Consider the following 15,637-nt stretch of genomic DNA (forward strand, 5'->3'; position numbering starts at 1 on the left):
GTAAATAGGGTATTTCTCCATTTGCAGAGGTGGACAAAGTTTCTTAGCATTGCCTGGCTTCACTGAAGCAAAGGGAGACCTTTTTCCTTCCAGCGGTATGTACCATATGAGAAGTCGAAGGCAATAGCGGCATTGTATTGGCTTCTAGTGCCCCTACTATAACTCAGTAATACCTCTATCCTTGTGGTAACTTCTCACAACCCTAGTCAAAGCTGATTTGCAAATGATTGCACCTTTTCAGTAGAGACTGAGTGAATCTCAACTTGAGGGTACATAATGCACATATAACATGTAGCAATGATTAGGATTAATTAAAGCAATTCCATTCATCATTTGGTGCTGTACATTGATTCATGCAAATGTTAAGGGATATTTCGTGAGGACATTCTTTTCTTTGCAACAATAAGCATTCCTGTCACTCAACAATATAGAACTTATTGCATCAGGGCATTTGGCTGCACAGTTTACACCTACAGATTCTATAGGAGACAAAGTATTACTTAAACAAATATTGGAAGGAAATGTATTGATTTTTATTCTCCCTTTCAGGTTCAACTCACATCCCAACATTCTCATTTAACCCCTTCGCTGCGGCGGCTATTCCGCCGCAGCGCTAAAGGGGCGGGGCGGCCGCGCGGCCGCCGCATGCTGGTGACAGAACCGCTCCGTCACCAGCTACAGTTGAGCTGTGCTGGTGACGGAGCGGTTCCGTCATGACCCGCCCCGCTCTTTAGAACGCCCGCGCAGGCGCGAAATCAGCGCCGCGCAGGCGCGGCGGCCGGGCCATGACGGAACCGCTCCGTCATCAGCACAGCTCAACTGTAGCTGATGACGGAGCGATTCCGTCATCAGCATGGAAGGGGTTAATGTAATTTGTGATCAGGAAACAGTGTTTCCAGACTAAATGGGAATTACACGATATGTAGCAATACCACAATATTAATTTTACCTCACAAATATTTCACATGATAAAACCTGGTGTCATTTCCTGTACACTGCGCAGGAACACCTAGAGACCAAGCAAGGCGTCTACGCCATAGCTAACTTCCCGCACAAGTGAGGGGGCAATTGACTGCACACATGTCTGACTTGTGCCCCCTGGCAACACTGCACACAATAACCGCAATAGTAAGCACACGTATTCTATCAATGTGCAGGCAATAGTGGACCGGGAGGGAATCTCCCCCAATCTCGATGCCAACTACCCAGGCAGTGCGCATTATTCAGACAACTGCCACCAGTCCATCATCAACCAGCGCTACCAAGATGGCAGCTACGGAACAGCACTGCTCGTTGGAAAGTACCAAATGAACACACCATATGTGGTAAATATTTTAGTAATTTACCTTGATCGGAATTTCTATAATATCAATAAGGTCAAGCATGAAGAGCAGAGTCTGTGGTGGTTAGAATTCTGGGCCTTTATTCAGTAACTCGAGTTAAGGGAGAGCGCCGTCACCTAAGGAGGCTCAGGAATGGTCTCTACTTGAATCACAGAAAACATGGCATTTACATCTAAAAAAGGGGAATGAGCTTCCCTTGAATAAGGTTCAGTTAGAAAAATGTGACAATCATACAGAGATCATGGCAGTAGCAATGTAACTGTGTCATAATCATGAGGAAGTCATGGCAAAGGCAGAGAGTTGAGAAATAACCCTAGGCTGGTTCCTTAGATAAGAAATAGAGAAATGGTCGTGACAGGATGTCTGGTGTCATGTGTTTAGCAAACAGGAGCTGGTTTCTCGGAATTGGTCGTGTGTCTTGGTAAACTGGGGCTTATTTCTCGGAATTGGTCTGACCAGAAGCGGGGGTAGTTACAACGGGGGCTCGTTTCTTGGAATCGGCTTGACCATAGGAATGTACGGTTGCAATTTAGAGGAAGAAGTGTGTTGCGTGCAACCTTACGTTTGTGTGTCCAGGTTTTCTAGTTACCGACATGATGAGCTTGGGGCATAAAGAGAGGGTTTATGATGGGACATAAACAACTAAAAATAACCATTTTCCACATTCCCTCCTTGTCCCATAATATACCCTTTTAAGATTGTTTTTCTCTAATCTACCTCTATGCTCATTAGGTTGTCCACTTGTTCCTGCAACATGATCTTTTCCTTCTCTTTCTTTCTGGTTTTGGATCTGGGAATGCAGGCAGTGATACAGAAACTACAGAGGGCTGGGCCACACTGAATACAGAGGCAACAGGTGAAGAGAATAGCTAGAGCAAGACCCAATATTGTAAGGATCTTCAATCCCCATGAGGACAGGAGGCCCCAGAGCCATCCCGTCAGGGACCAGGCATCAGTGTCCGCATCTAGTTTCCTGGAAATTACATGAAGGCGGGAAATAGCAGAATACACTGAGGGTGCATTGTCTGGAATATATATGCAGCAGCTGGACCCGATCAGTTCACATATGCCACCACGGTCAGCCAATATAATATCTAGAACCATGCGGTTCAGCAACATCATGAGTCTGTCGGCAGCCATCTCAGCTGTGATGTTGCTTAATGCACCAGCTGTTTTGTTTATGGCTCCCTGGACTACACGAGTCAGTTGTCTTATGTGGCGGCTGTTTATCATGGGCCCCCAGAAAGGGATGATTCCTTTAAAGAAATCTACAGCCTCTTGGCCCGCTGTGTCTTCAGCATCTATGGCCCCCCTTCGCCGTCTATTAATTACGGATGGGGGGTCACTTAGATGGTAATCTGCTGGGGCGGTGTAGGTAGGGGGAAAGAGAAATGCAATGTAGCACTTCCCGGACCAGCCTTGGTTTAGCCAAGTATGTGCGTGAGGTCCATAGATAAAATAGGTATTGGGGGCAGTGGCCATTGTTGGGAAGTTCAGCTCGGGTAGAGTGTATGTCTTATTATACTCACTGTCTCCCATTTTCTGGCCCTTGCCTTTTCCTCTTACACAGAATAGGCCCATCCTCCCTGTTCTGCCTGTCTCTTTTGGATCGAAAATGTTTCTCTAAAGGAGGTAGTGTCATTAAAGAGGGAATAACTGGCATTTTCATTATTATCTGCTCGTCCCCATGTTGCGGTGAAATTTACCATCTTCTGAACAGTGCGTACTGTCTTTGTTTTTATCTCGTTCCAGGTACTAGTGTTTTTGGTCTTGGATTCAGGAATATTTCTAACGGAAGCGGAGAATATCATAGAGAGAGCATAGGTAGATCCAGCATAGCCGAAAGGGAGAGGAATGAAAGGCATTCCTCCGTGTACAGAATGTGGCATTAAACCACAGACCCAACAGTTGGTTTTGTTAATAACCAGTTGGTGTTGGTGGAGTGTGGAGATGAACGTGTTATTGAAAAATTATTTTCTTCTATTTTCGAGATGTGGAGGGAGATCTACATGTAAGTGCATAGCTGTGTTGTTCAAAAGCGTGGAGGAAGAAGGCGGGAAAGCTAGATGAAGGAACCAACCTAGGCAAGCCGTGATACAAAAGGTAGAAATCATTAAGAGTAGGAAGATAGAAACTTTGTTACGTAATGATTTTACATTTTTAAAAAAATTCTCCATATTTTGTCTGTTAGTCTGAGTCAATTTTGCATGCGTGGCCCGACACTTCCCAGCAACCGCTTCACCAAAACGACGTCCTGGACTTAAATAGCCACCGGTAGGTCGAGGTCAGATGCAATGTCTCTAGCTTGTTTCTGATGGGATCGCAGCTGCGATCTGTACTCTTCTTGGGGGGAAAGTTCAGGAAGGGGTGAAACAAAGTCTGTTGTCTCGATGTCAATGTCCTTGGGGTTAGCGACAAAGTCAGTAAGAGTGGGTCCGAAAAATCTTTTGCAGTGGCTTGCATGAAGCCACCCTTTTCTTCCTTCCACCTTGATTACAGTCCTTGTTGTGAGTAGTACCAGCTTGGGAGACGTCCACCTTCTTTCCAGGGGGATGGCGCGGTGAAAGTTCCGGATTAAGACCCAGTTGCCAGGTTGGATGGCGTGCTCCTCGGGCGTTGTCTTGTCTGGAAAAGCTGCAGCCACCTGTGAACGGCAAGAGCGTAGTGCAGACATCAAAGAAGCTAGGTAATCTGTCAGTACATTTGAATCAATATCAGTTAGCTTTTTAGGAGATGGGACACCCCAGATATTCGGAGGTCTCCCATACGTGACCTCATAGGGTGACAGACCTGTCCGGGAATGTGCCACCATTCGCATGTAGAAAAGAGCAACCGGAAGGGCTGTAACCCAATCTATTTGTTTGTCAGCACATATTTTAGCTAGTTTGGTCTTTAGAGTCTGATTATGTCGTTCGACTAGGCCTGCCACTTGGGGGTGTCGAACACAGTGGAATTTCCAGGTGTACCCTAACAGTAAGGAAACAGCCTCCATTAATTTAGAGGAGAATGGCTGTCCGTTGTCAGAGTAGATGACTCTTGGCAACCCATATCGAGGGAAAAATTTCCTCACCAATTGTTTAGCTGTCGTCTGGGAGGGGTATGCTTCAGTCCATCGGGTTAAGGTACAGACTACTACGAGGACATACTTGTGTCCCCGACATCTTTCCATTTGGATGTAGTCCATTTGGAGGACTTCAAAGGGGTAATTTGGAGGATGGAACCCTCCTTGTTCAACTGAGACACTTTTCCCGGGATTGAACTGACAGCAAATCATACAGGTTCGTACTTTTTGTTTGGCCGCTGAGCGCAGATGCTTGTTCTGCCATATCAAATTTAGACTGTCTAACATTCCTTATTTTCCTAGATGTGCGGGACCATGGGCAGTTTCTATGATTACTGGAACCATTGTGTCAGGGAGAAACCATTTGGACTTGTCTTTTGTTATCCAGCCCTGATCTATGTGAGAACCACTCTCTACTTCCCATGTTCTCTTTTCAGTCTCTGTAGCTTGGTTTTGAATGTCTACTACATCTTTGGTAGGATCGATAACTGGACAAACAGTCCTGATGGTGGTTACAGTATTTAGTGTTCCTGTCTGAGCAGCGTGTTTAGCTGTGGCGTCCGCCAAAGCATTACCTCTAGTGACAGAGTCCATGACTTTGGTGTGTGCTTTGCATTTCAGTATAGCTACTTTTGCGGGTCTGTGTATTGATTCTAGTAGCTGAAGGATAAGATCCCCATGCTGTATCTTAGTTCCATGAGAGGTTAGGAAACCTCTTTCCTTCCATAGGGTGCCAAAATTATGGACTACCCCGAAAGCGTATTGCGAATCGGTGTAGATATTGACTCGTTTCTCTTTTGACCACTCGCATGCTTGTGTAAGAGCTATAAGTTCTGCTGCTTGAGCTGAATGCACGGGTATTCTGGCTGCTAGGAGGACCGTATTTTCTGTAGTGACAGCATAATCTGCTGTAAGTTCGCCTGTTTGGAGGCGCATACAGGAACCATCTACGAACAGTGTGTGTTCTGGTGCACTTAAAGGTACATCTACAAGATCAGACCGGGGCTTTGTGACTAGTTCGACTATCTCTAGGCAGTTGTGGGTTTGGTTGTCTACTGGAACAGTGGGCAGCAGCTTAGCTGGGTTGAGGATATTGCATCATTTGATGATAATGTGGGGTTGGAATAATGTAACTTCATAACCTGTGAGACGAGCTATGGTCAAGTGTTGTGTCTGTGTCCTATTCAAAAGTAATTCTACTGCATGTGGGACTTGTACTTCAAGAGGATGTCCTAGCATTATGGAATCACTTTGTCGAATTGCCAGAGCCGTAGCTGCAACGGATTTTGAACAGGCAGGCAAACCTTGTGCAAGAGGGTCGAGAGTACTGGAGAAATAAGCACAGGGACGATGTTTATTGGCCTGTGTTTGTGTGATTACTGAAAAGGCTGTACCTTCCCGTTCTGTAACAAAGAGGACAAAAGGTTTGGCATAATCGGGTGTAGCTAGGACAGGTGCAGAGCATAATGCTTGTTTAAGGGTGTCAAAAGCAAAAGTATGGTCAGGTGTCCATGGCAATGGAGAAGAGGTGACAAAATCGGAAGTCGTTAATTGTATCAGGGGCTTGGCCAAATAGGCGAACTGGGGAATCCACTGCCTATAATAGGAAGTGCGGCCAATAAAGGCACGGACTTCTTTCTGTGTTTTTAGGGACAGGAATGTTAAAAATTAGTTGGATTCTTTCAGGTGTGAGTGCCCTACCTTCCTTTGACAGCAGGTGTCCTAAGTATGCCACCTGCTGTAAACACAACTGTAATTTAGAGGGTGAAACTTTGTGGCTATGTTGTGCAAGAAACATTAGGACAATTTGTGATGCTTGTTCGCATTCCGGTTCGGAACGTGCAGTGATTAGCAAGTCATCAACATATGGTAACAATGTTGTATTGGAGGGCAGAAGAATGTCGTCCAACTGTCTTTTGAGTGCCTGACTGTAAATACTGGGACTTTCTGTGTACCCCTGAGGAGCTCTTGTGAAACAGAAACTACAACCTTGTAGTGAGAATCTGAATAGGTACTGACTGTCTGGGTGAATGGGTATACTGAAGAAAGCATTTTTAAGGCCAATAACTGTAAAGTGTGTGGCATCAGGATCTATAGCTGTTAGCAGAGTACTGATGTCAGAGACCACAGGGTATTGTGCTACCACTCATTTATTGAGCTCACGTAGGTCAACCACGAGTCTGTAAACTGGTGGTGCACCGTCATCTGTTTTCTTTCATACTGGCAAAACTGGTGAATTACATATGTTGGAAGGTAGTTCTCTGACTACTCCCTTTTTTATCAAGTCATCAATAATCTGAATAAGGGCTTGTTCCGCATCCGGAGGTAACTTGTATTGGCGGACACTAGGCAGGACAACGCCTTCCTTTAATGTGACTAGATGTGGTGTAATATCCATGAATCCTACGTCAGTTGGATCAGTAGCCCATAACATAGTAGGAATGTCCCTTAATCTGACATCTAATTCTCGTGTGGTAAAATGAACTTTGAAATCTCTGAGGAATAGTCGTATTCCTTCCGGGGAACAGCATATCACAGCACCCAGTTCCTTTAGTGTCTGGATGCCAAGTACATTTTCGGGACAGGACTTAGTAAGTACCAAATCGGTGGAAGTTGTAAGAGGGCCAACCTGAAATGATACTGGTTCAGAAGCTTTGACTGGTGTACCTGAGAAACCCAACGAAATACTATTTGAGCCATAGAGGGGTACCTTGGGAACTTCCTTGTGTTGTACTGTCATCCTACTGGCCTCGGTGTCTATCAGAAATTTTGTTTCTTTACCTAGGAGTTTAGCATGTACATAGGGTCCCTTTTGGTCGACTGGGACCGGGATCAGTGGACGACTATCGTGTTCCTCCCAGCTGTCTCATGAAATTGTGGGGAATTCAGGATAGGAGGACACTGGGTACTGATAGAGTTGTGTGGCTATTTTAGCTATTTTAGTATCAGCTGGGGAAGCTGATGTTGGAGCAGAGGGCCGAGGGGTATAGGTGCGAGGTTGTGCCTTTCCAGTGGCAATATTGTGTTACAATACTGGACAGTCACGTACAAAGTTGCCAGGCTTTTTGCAATAATTACAGGTAACCTTCTCTTGTGATACCGGATGTTGCTTATGGGTCTGAGGAATTGTATTGGTCTGTGCTATCAATACTTTCATTTTAGTATCTTTTGTCCTTCTTTTCTCCTGTTCCTGTTCGTCCCTAATTCTGTTCTGATGGTACTGGAGCATCTGAAGTGCTTGTGAAGGGGAACTTGCTTGCCAAGTACTTTCAACTTTTAAGACTCTATTTTTGATCATAGGTAAGGCATTTTCTACAAATTTTGAGACAAATAATCGACTATAATCGTCTCCGCCTGAGGAGAGACAGCTATTGATAAGAAAACATTTCTCTAATCTGGTATAATAGTCCCCTATATCCTCATCTGGTTTTTGTTAACATGCAGAGATAGCATCCCAATCTTCCTTTTTAGTGGCCAACAACTAGGAGAGTATTTTAGGGAGAAGGCGAGGGAGTTCCAGAACGAGAGGTCCCAGGCCTTGTCCAGGAGTACGAGTAGTTTCTTCTGTTTCTAAAGCTGTCCATGCTATCTTTTTCCCTTCAACCTCCCAATCTTTTCCTTTTAGTTTATCGTATGTTCCTTGAGGCAGTAGGACTTTGAGGAGAATATTGAGATCCTTATAAGTAAAGGAACCCATTTGGAGAATATCCTTGAGTTCCCAATGGAACCCCGTAGGATCTTTTTCATGAGAAGGGACCATTTTCTTCATTTGCAATATCTCTAGTTTTGTCAAGGGAGTGTAGACAAATGTTTGTTGTAGTTTTCCTGCAGAATCTACGACAGGGTGTACTTCTCAGAGGGGAAATTGACCTTGGCCGTACTGAGGGGGATTTGGGTCATGAACATCAGAAAGGTATCGGACATATTGTTGTCGGTGATCCAGGAAAATGTTGAGGAATTCTAGTCCCCTTGTCACCCACCTCCCTTCTAGACAGTCTCGTAAGAGAGGATGTAACATTTTGGGCGGGTAGCCAGTGTCTTCGTACAATGTAATGAGGTGTTGAACCATATAGATGCTGGCTAGTCTTTGAGATGTCATAGGGAGTGATAAAAACATTTGAGCGACTATATCAGGGCCGTATATAGAGTATTGGGATACCCAATGGGTGCTTGATCAAGCAAGTTCTTTTTCTTGTGTGGTGAGTGGAGGTTCGTCGTCCATCCAATCATCCAAGGCTTCTTGTGTTTGTTGGAATGATCTATCTGAAGAAGCTGACAATTTTTTTGTCTTATTTCTGAATTGTCCGCTACTTTGGGAACGAGGGATACAAGAATGTACTGCTCCTTGAAAAGCAGTTCCTTCTTCTCTGTCTTCGTCTGCACCCTCATTCTCGGCCTCCTGGGTAAGGGCATCTTTCTGGTGTGAATCGGAAACCTTACTGGTAAAGAGAGGGATAAAGAGATCTATTTCCTTTATTTTGTTTTAACTTCCTGTTACCACCGCTTGGTCTAGCTGAAGTAGGTCGTCGGGAACCTTTTTCCCAGAACTTGATATCATACGGATAAAACAGGTAATCATAAAACATGAGAGGCATTTTCTATGAGCTATAGGTCTATTTTTAATAGCCTCTTGTAGGGCTTCTAAATTTTCTCCTGTTCGGAGAGCCTCGTAAATTTTATTCAGACAATGAGTGATATTTGGTACCTCCCGTATGCCTTCTAGGGCTTCCTGTAAGCGATAGGAAACATCTGCTTGTGGACCCTCCCCTGGAGTCAGATCATGATCACATTTTAACATAGGTGGAACACCACTCGAAGTGTCAGGGATGGGTACCGTCTGGGTAACTATCCGTCTGGCTGCTATTTGATTAGCATAGGCAGGAGGTGGTTCCATTAAATAGGTGGTAATGAAGTCTTTGGGTACGGAAGGAACTTTAGGACGTGGAGGTGCCGTGGGGATATTAGGGTCAGAACTATCCTCGGACCCTGCCTGTTGCGAGAGGACAGGAAATATACCTGTCATGGAGGACGAGACCTCCCTTTTCTTTTGTTCAAGATTAATATCATCATTCTGATCCTGTAACTTTTCCATCTTACTTTCTTCTGACATTTTCTTTGCTTTCTCCACTTCCCCTTGCTCTTTCTGTTCCTTTCGATGTGCTTCCTTTCGCCATATTTCTACACTTTCTAACATCGAGGGTCTTGCTTTCTTTTCCCAACATTTCCTTTCAATTGCCATGATACAATTTAAATCCACTCTTTGGCCATCTGATCGCTATTTCTAAATCTTGAGTGTAATCTTCCCAAAGATCTAGGTACAAGATGGCACCAATTCCATATTTCGTATACAGGAAGTAAACAGGAGTATCCTTTGGGGGGACTGGTACATGTTGTTCCAGTAACCCCTTCTGGGTAGCCAGTTTACACAATTTAGAAAACAAAGGGATTGCGTCAAAAATAAAAATTTACACTTGATAACTTGATATACCCTGAGTATCAGAGTACAAACATACCGTTTTCTAGAAACCTAGAACCCGTCTTGACTGTGTTCTGAAAATCAGAACCCGTATTGATACACCCCCAGCAGTACTCACCGAGGTGCAGAGAACTTGAAGACCTTGAAGATCTGGTCACCGGTTGCGCAGCGCTCTTGATCAGGGACTTCTTGGGGTTCTGAAGACCTCGGACTCGGCAACTTCACACGTTTCGGGCTCTGGGTCGAGACTTCCGTTGTCGTCCTCACTGCCTCGTGTGGATGGTCAGACCTCGATACAGCCTCTTTTGACACGGAGGAGTTCATGCAGGAACACCCTGCAGCGTGCACTCTTTTAAGTCTGTTGATGTTTTGGAGAGACAGATTCGGGTCCGCATCACCGGCGTGTGGGAAGAAAGGGAAGTTCCTATTCGGGCGCCAATGTCTATAATATCAATAAGGTAAAGCATGAAGAGCAGAGTCTGTGGTGGTTAGAATTCTGGGCCTTTATTCAGTAACTCGAGTTAAGGGAGAGCACCGTCACCTAAGGAGGCTCAGGAATGGACTCTACTTGTATCACAGAAACCATGGCATTTAGAAATAAAAAGGGGAAGGAGTTTCCCTTGAATAAGGTTCAGTTAGAAAAATGTGACAATCATACAGAGATGATGGCAGTAGCGACGTAACTGTGTCATAATCATGAGGAAGTCAAGGCAGAGGCAGAGAGTTGAGAAATAACCCTAGGCTGGTTCCTTAGATAAGAAATAGAGAAATGGTCGTGACAGGATGTCTGGTGTCATGTGTTTAGCAAACAGGAGCTGGTTTCTCGGAATTCGTTGTGTGTCTTGGTAAACGGGGGCTTATTTCTCGGAATTGGTCTGACCAGAAGTGGGGGTAGTTACAATGGGGGGTCGTTTCTCGGAATCCGCTTGACCATAAGAATGTACGGTTGCAATTTAGAGGAAGAAGTGTGTTGCGTGCAACCTTACGTTTGTGTGTCCGGGTTTTCTAGTTACCAACATGATGAGCTCGGGGCATAAAGAGAGGGTGTATAATGGGACATAAACAACGAAAAATAACCATTTTCCACACATATACCTTAACTCCACAATCATGAAACGCATCACTGGGAATGCACATGTAACCAAGTCACATACAACATGCAAAACAACATGCCCACCCACCAGGCACACCAGTACAACTTACTATGGGAACTTGGGCCAGCCATCTACATAAGCCATCAATGGCACTTCAGTCACACAATAGCAGATTGTGGGAAAAGGAGGGGACCAGGCAAGTGCGAAGGATGCAAGTGACTGATGAATGAGAATGTACACAATGCCATGTGTGGCGTGGATGTGATGGACAGACTGCAGTATGCAGACCACACAGATATCCATGTCGACATACACTGCTGGTTTTTGTAGTGTAGTGGGCAGTGGATGCAACCATGTCACCCCAGCCAGTGGGGAAGATCAAGGTAATGTGGCTTGTTACGTCACCCCGGTAAGCGTGAGCGGAGTGGGCTGGCCGGGCTATTCCAGGCCAGTGTAGGGGTGTGAATAAAAGGCACGTAACTTGGAGTGGTCTTCTTCCAGAATGCCCAATGTGTCTGCCAGGGTGGTGCCCTTCACCCCACCACGAGGCCGACTACATCGCCGTGAGCGGTATTGCCTGTGATCCTGTGTCCCTGCTGCACCCCGGGCCACTGGTCCCCAAACCAGTCTTGCCCGCCCCTGCACACACAGGCCTCAAAGCTCACCTGATGACACCTGCGTGTGTCAAAGAGGGCCCATCACATGCCAGTGTAAGCTCCAAACCTGAGGCTCGTGACCTCAGCAGCCTCCTCAAACCATCACGGCTGCAGCGATGCAGGCCAGCAGTACTCCTTTCTCATAGACGTACTCTACCAGCATAAACAGCATAGTAGTAGGTCACACATTTGGAACTGAGTCTTTATTACACGTTTCCAGTGGACGATGTTTACAGCTGAGTTGAAGTCACTATACTCCCTTCAATGTGGTGCCACCAAGTCTGTGTACAGCATTTCAACAACACATGTCTGTGAGCCTACGTGGACTACTGCCGTCAGGCCACACTGCGCTTGAGTAGATCACACATTTGGAACTGAGTCTTGGTTTCTTCATATCATTGCACGCAAGGATAGGCATAAGAGGAGGATGCGTTTCAGTCAGGAGGAAAAAAGGATCATCATTACAGAGGTGATTGAACACTACCAACAAATGCTCTAGTGTCTCTAACTCTGTGCATCGGGAGCCAATGACACGTGGCTGTGGGCCCCTGCTGACTGCTGACTCCGGCCTACACTGTGGTTGAGTAGGTCACACATTGGGAACTCAGTCTTGATTTATTTATGGCAGCTTTTATATCATTGTACTGGCCTCACCGCAGACTGCATACCCTTTCAGCTCCGGTGCCACTAAGTCTATTCCCCGACATTCATGGACACTCTCTGGTAGAACTTCGGGGGAGTCTGAGTCTATTTACTGGGGATTGTCTTTATCCTCAAGTAGCTGAAACCAAAATGGTGGTGAAAACGAGGCTGAAGCATTCCACTCATCCCTTTGCTTCTTCCGGACGGCTTATGCCCTGTGCATCATGCCCTTAAATACACCCTCCACTGTCCCTCGCAGCCCTCTGCCACATCCTCCTTGGACAACGACGAGAACCCGCTCAGTCAGAGTGGCCCTGCCTCAGTACTCCGCAAGGCACCGTCCTGTGGCGGGGTGTCTGTGCAGGCCGCTGTGCATCCTGGACCACTAACACTGTGCAGCTAAAGTCTGGGACGCTGTGTTCTGAGATATTGGATGGCCTCTGAGACGATGGCCTTGGTTCATCTACACCATGTGTCTGTGGCCCTGCTCTGTTCGCTGCCTCCGGCCTCAACTGTGGTCCACCAGGGCTCACACAACAAATAGAGTCTTGACCGGCCCGGGTGTCGCATCACCGCAGGAGGCACACGCCACCACCGCCAGGACAACCTCCAACCGCCAACTGCCAGTGTTGAAACGGTTATACTGGCAGACTAACGGAGTTGCTCGTGGATGTCATCATCTGCCTGATACCCTGCTCAGCACTCCAGCACTAACTCAGTGCACCATGAGTCATGATTCATTTCTGTTTTGGGTATGTGCTGTGGCGAGCTCACGCAGCAATTTCACCTCAGGCAGTGTGGGAGACCCGGGACGGTGATGAGAAAGATGATGCACATGTTACACACCCCACTGGAGCTGCATCATGAATGTCCCGAAGTGATCCACTCCTAGATATTTTCTTCACATGAGTGCGCTCAGCTCTAGTGCCCCAAACTCAGTGCAATGCAACTCATGGACACTTCTGTTTGCTCATTGGGTGACCTCTGTACTTGCTCCGGCTACCACCATAATGCTCCGGTGTTATTTCTGTAATGCTGGTGTTTTCTGTTTCCGTCTGAATAGTGTTATATTTGGTGCCAGCACCAACAACTCCCTGAGGCCTGGCTTACAATCACCCCACACACATCCAGCACAGGTATCACTGTACAAGTGTCCCTGCCAATAAAGGGCCTGGGCGCACGTGCCCGTAGCCAGTTCCACAAACTATCTGTGTGTGTCTGTGTGGTCATGGTGTGTGCATGAGAGCCCTGGGCCCTTCAACATTTCATTGTGCTGTGTACAGCGGACGCAGCCATGTCATCGCAGGCAGCGCGTTAGAGCTTTGACATGTCGCTTTGTCGTCAGCCACTCAATATGTAAGAGGAGTGGACTGGGCTTCATACGGGGGTCCAGCGTGGGTGTGTGAATAGTAATTCCGGGGCTCAGGGCATCGTTCAGTACAGGAAATGTGCAAATGCATGTGTCCCTGATGGGACTAAGACACACTGTATGTAATGTCGTTCGGCCTCCATGAGCTCTGACCCCACCCGCACCTACATGGACATCTTCTTTTGGCATTCTGACACCAAGCATTTGAATGCGATGTGTGCCTCAGTGGCTTGTTAGGAGCCAGATGTGGTAGCGGGTGCTTCCTGCTGTGTGGTCCGTGTAAGGGCTGAGGTCTCCTCTATGCAGCTTGGATGCTGTGCTCCTGGGGATGGATTGCCTGAGATGTCCATGAGCTGTTGTGGTGCATTAGTGTTGAAGGTGTAGTGGTCCTCTCCAGCATCACTGATGGGTTGTCTGGTATGCTCTGCTGGAGGTGTTGTTTGTCCCTCTGCAATGTGATGGGGAGGTGCATGTTGACAATGTGTTTACACGTATGTTGGCAAATTGTTCTTGTTGACATGCAGACTGTATGCCAATGTACATTGTGACTGTTTGGGCGGTGCTGGCAATTTGATGCAGGACATTGGTCATTTGGACTATGTGGCGGATGTGAGGTTGTACACGTTCATATGAATCTCACAGTTTCCTGGTCTGTTCGATGTGATTAGTCTGTGCATGAGCAGTTGTGTCCCCTGTTCTGCAGTGTCGGTGTTGTACTTTGTACCACATTGTCATGGGATGAGCTGTGATTACTATGTGTGTGTGCTGCAGTGTGCCACAGGGATCAGGGACATGATCCAGGGTCATTGTGGGTGTGCTGCACATCAATGTGCATCTGTGTCATTGTACCCATCTCCCCCGTCCTGAGGAAATATACATTTTATGGTCAAGAAATGTTCCCTAACGTGTACCCCTCTGTCTCCATGTACGAGCTTAAAGTGCATGTAACTTCCCTCCTGTGCCAGCTATGAAGACGCAAATACATTTGCGTCCAACGTTAACATGTCCTCTTTCAGATCCACCCTGAATGGGTCGGATATTTCGTTCCTAAATATGCCTTGCCACCGTCTTTGTGTGGTGTACTTTCACGTATTCCTGGCTCTGTGCGAGTTAGGCCCTGTTTTCTGTCATCGAGCCTCTTTTCAAAGTCATCTCTGCCTCCTGAAACTGCAACATGGGATGCCCCTCGTGAACTCTGTCCTACTCCCTGCGAGGCGAGCGGAGGCCTGGCTCGGCCTGCCTGCCTGCCAAAGACAGTATTTTACCTTCACGTTATCAGCATAGCCAAGCTCAGCTTCCCGAAAACACATTCCAGTCCAGCAGAATAGATAAACAACCCCTCAGCTGCAGAGCAAAGGGCCCGGCCTCTCTGTCTCCATGCAAGTAATTCATAGCTCCCGTTACCATGGTAGGCCCATAGCCCCCTCGCTTTACACACAGACACGTAGGCGCATATGCACGCATTCATAGTCAGTATAGGATAGCCTCTGCCCAAGAGACCTTTCCTTCTAGATAATATGGTTCCCAAACATCAGATATCAGATATGATATAGGAACGAGTTGATCTGACATGCCAGACTTCTGTCTCTTTCCTCTAGTGTAAATGTCAAGTCCCCTGCACCCTCCAGCTTCACGCCAATCACACGTCATGCAGCTGCGCGCGCATCCAGACCTCAGATTTCTGCTGACATTGCAAGATTCTGCCATGTACCCACCCACTTGTGACATTTTCATATGACGTTTCTAGCACACACCTCTGTACACGCCCTAGTTCACGCCTTCTGATTACGTATTGCTAACACGTGTGTGCTCTTATCTTGTTTCTCTCAGCTGTTACGCCTTCTGCATTGGTTTTCATTATGTGCATTAAGTATAAAAGTTATGTATTGTCAATAAAGTATGCTCTATCCCTTCCTGAACCCCAGTGGTGTCAGGAATCTGATATCCGGTTCAAGAACCATTCCTTTTTAAGGAATAAAACCCCTAAGAACTCTAA

This window comes from Lissotriton vulgaris, chromosome 3_1 (assembly GCF_964263255.1).
Source record: "Lissotriton vulgaris chromosome 3_1, aLisVul1.2, whole genome shotgun sequence".
Taxonomy (NCBI): Eukaryota; Metazoa; Chordata; class Amphibia; order Caudata; family Salamandridae; genus Lissotriton; species Lissotriton vulgaris.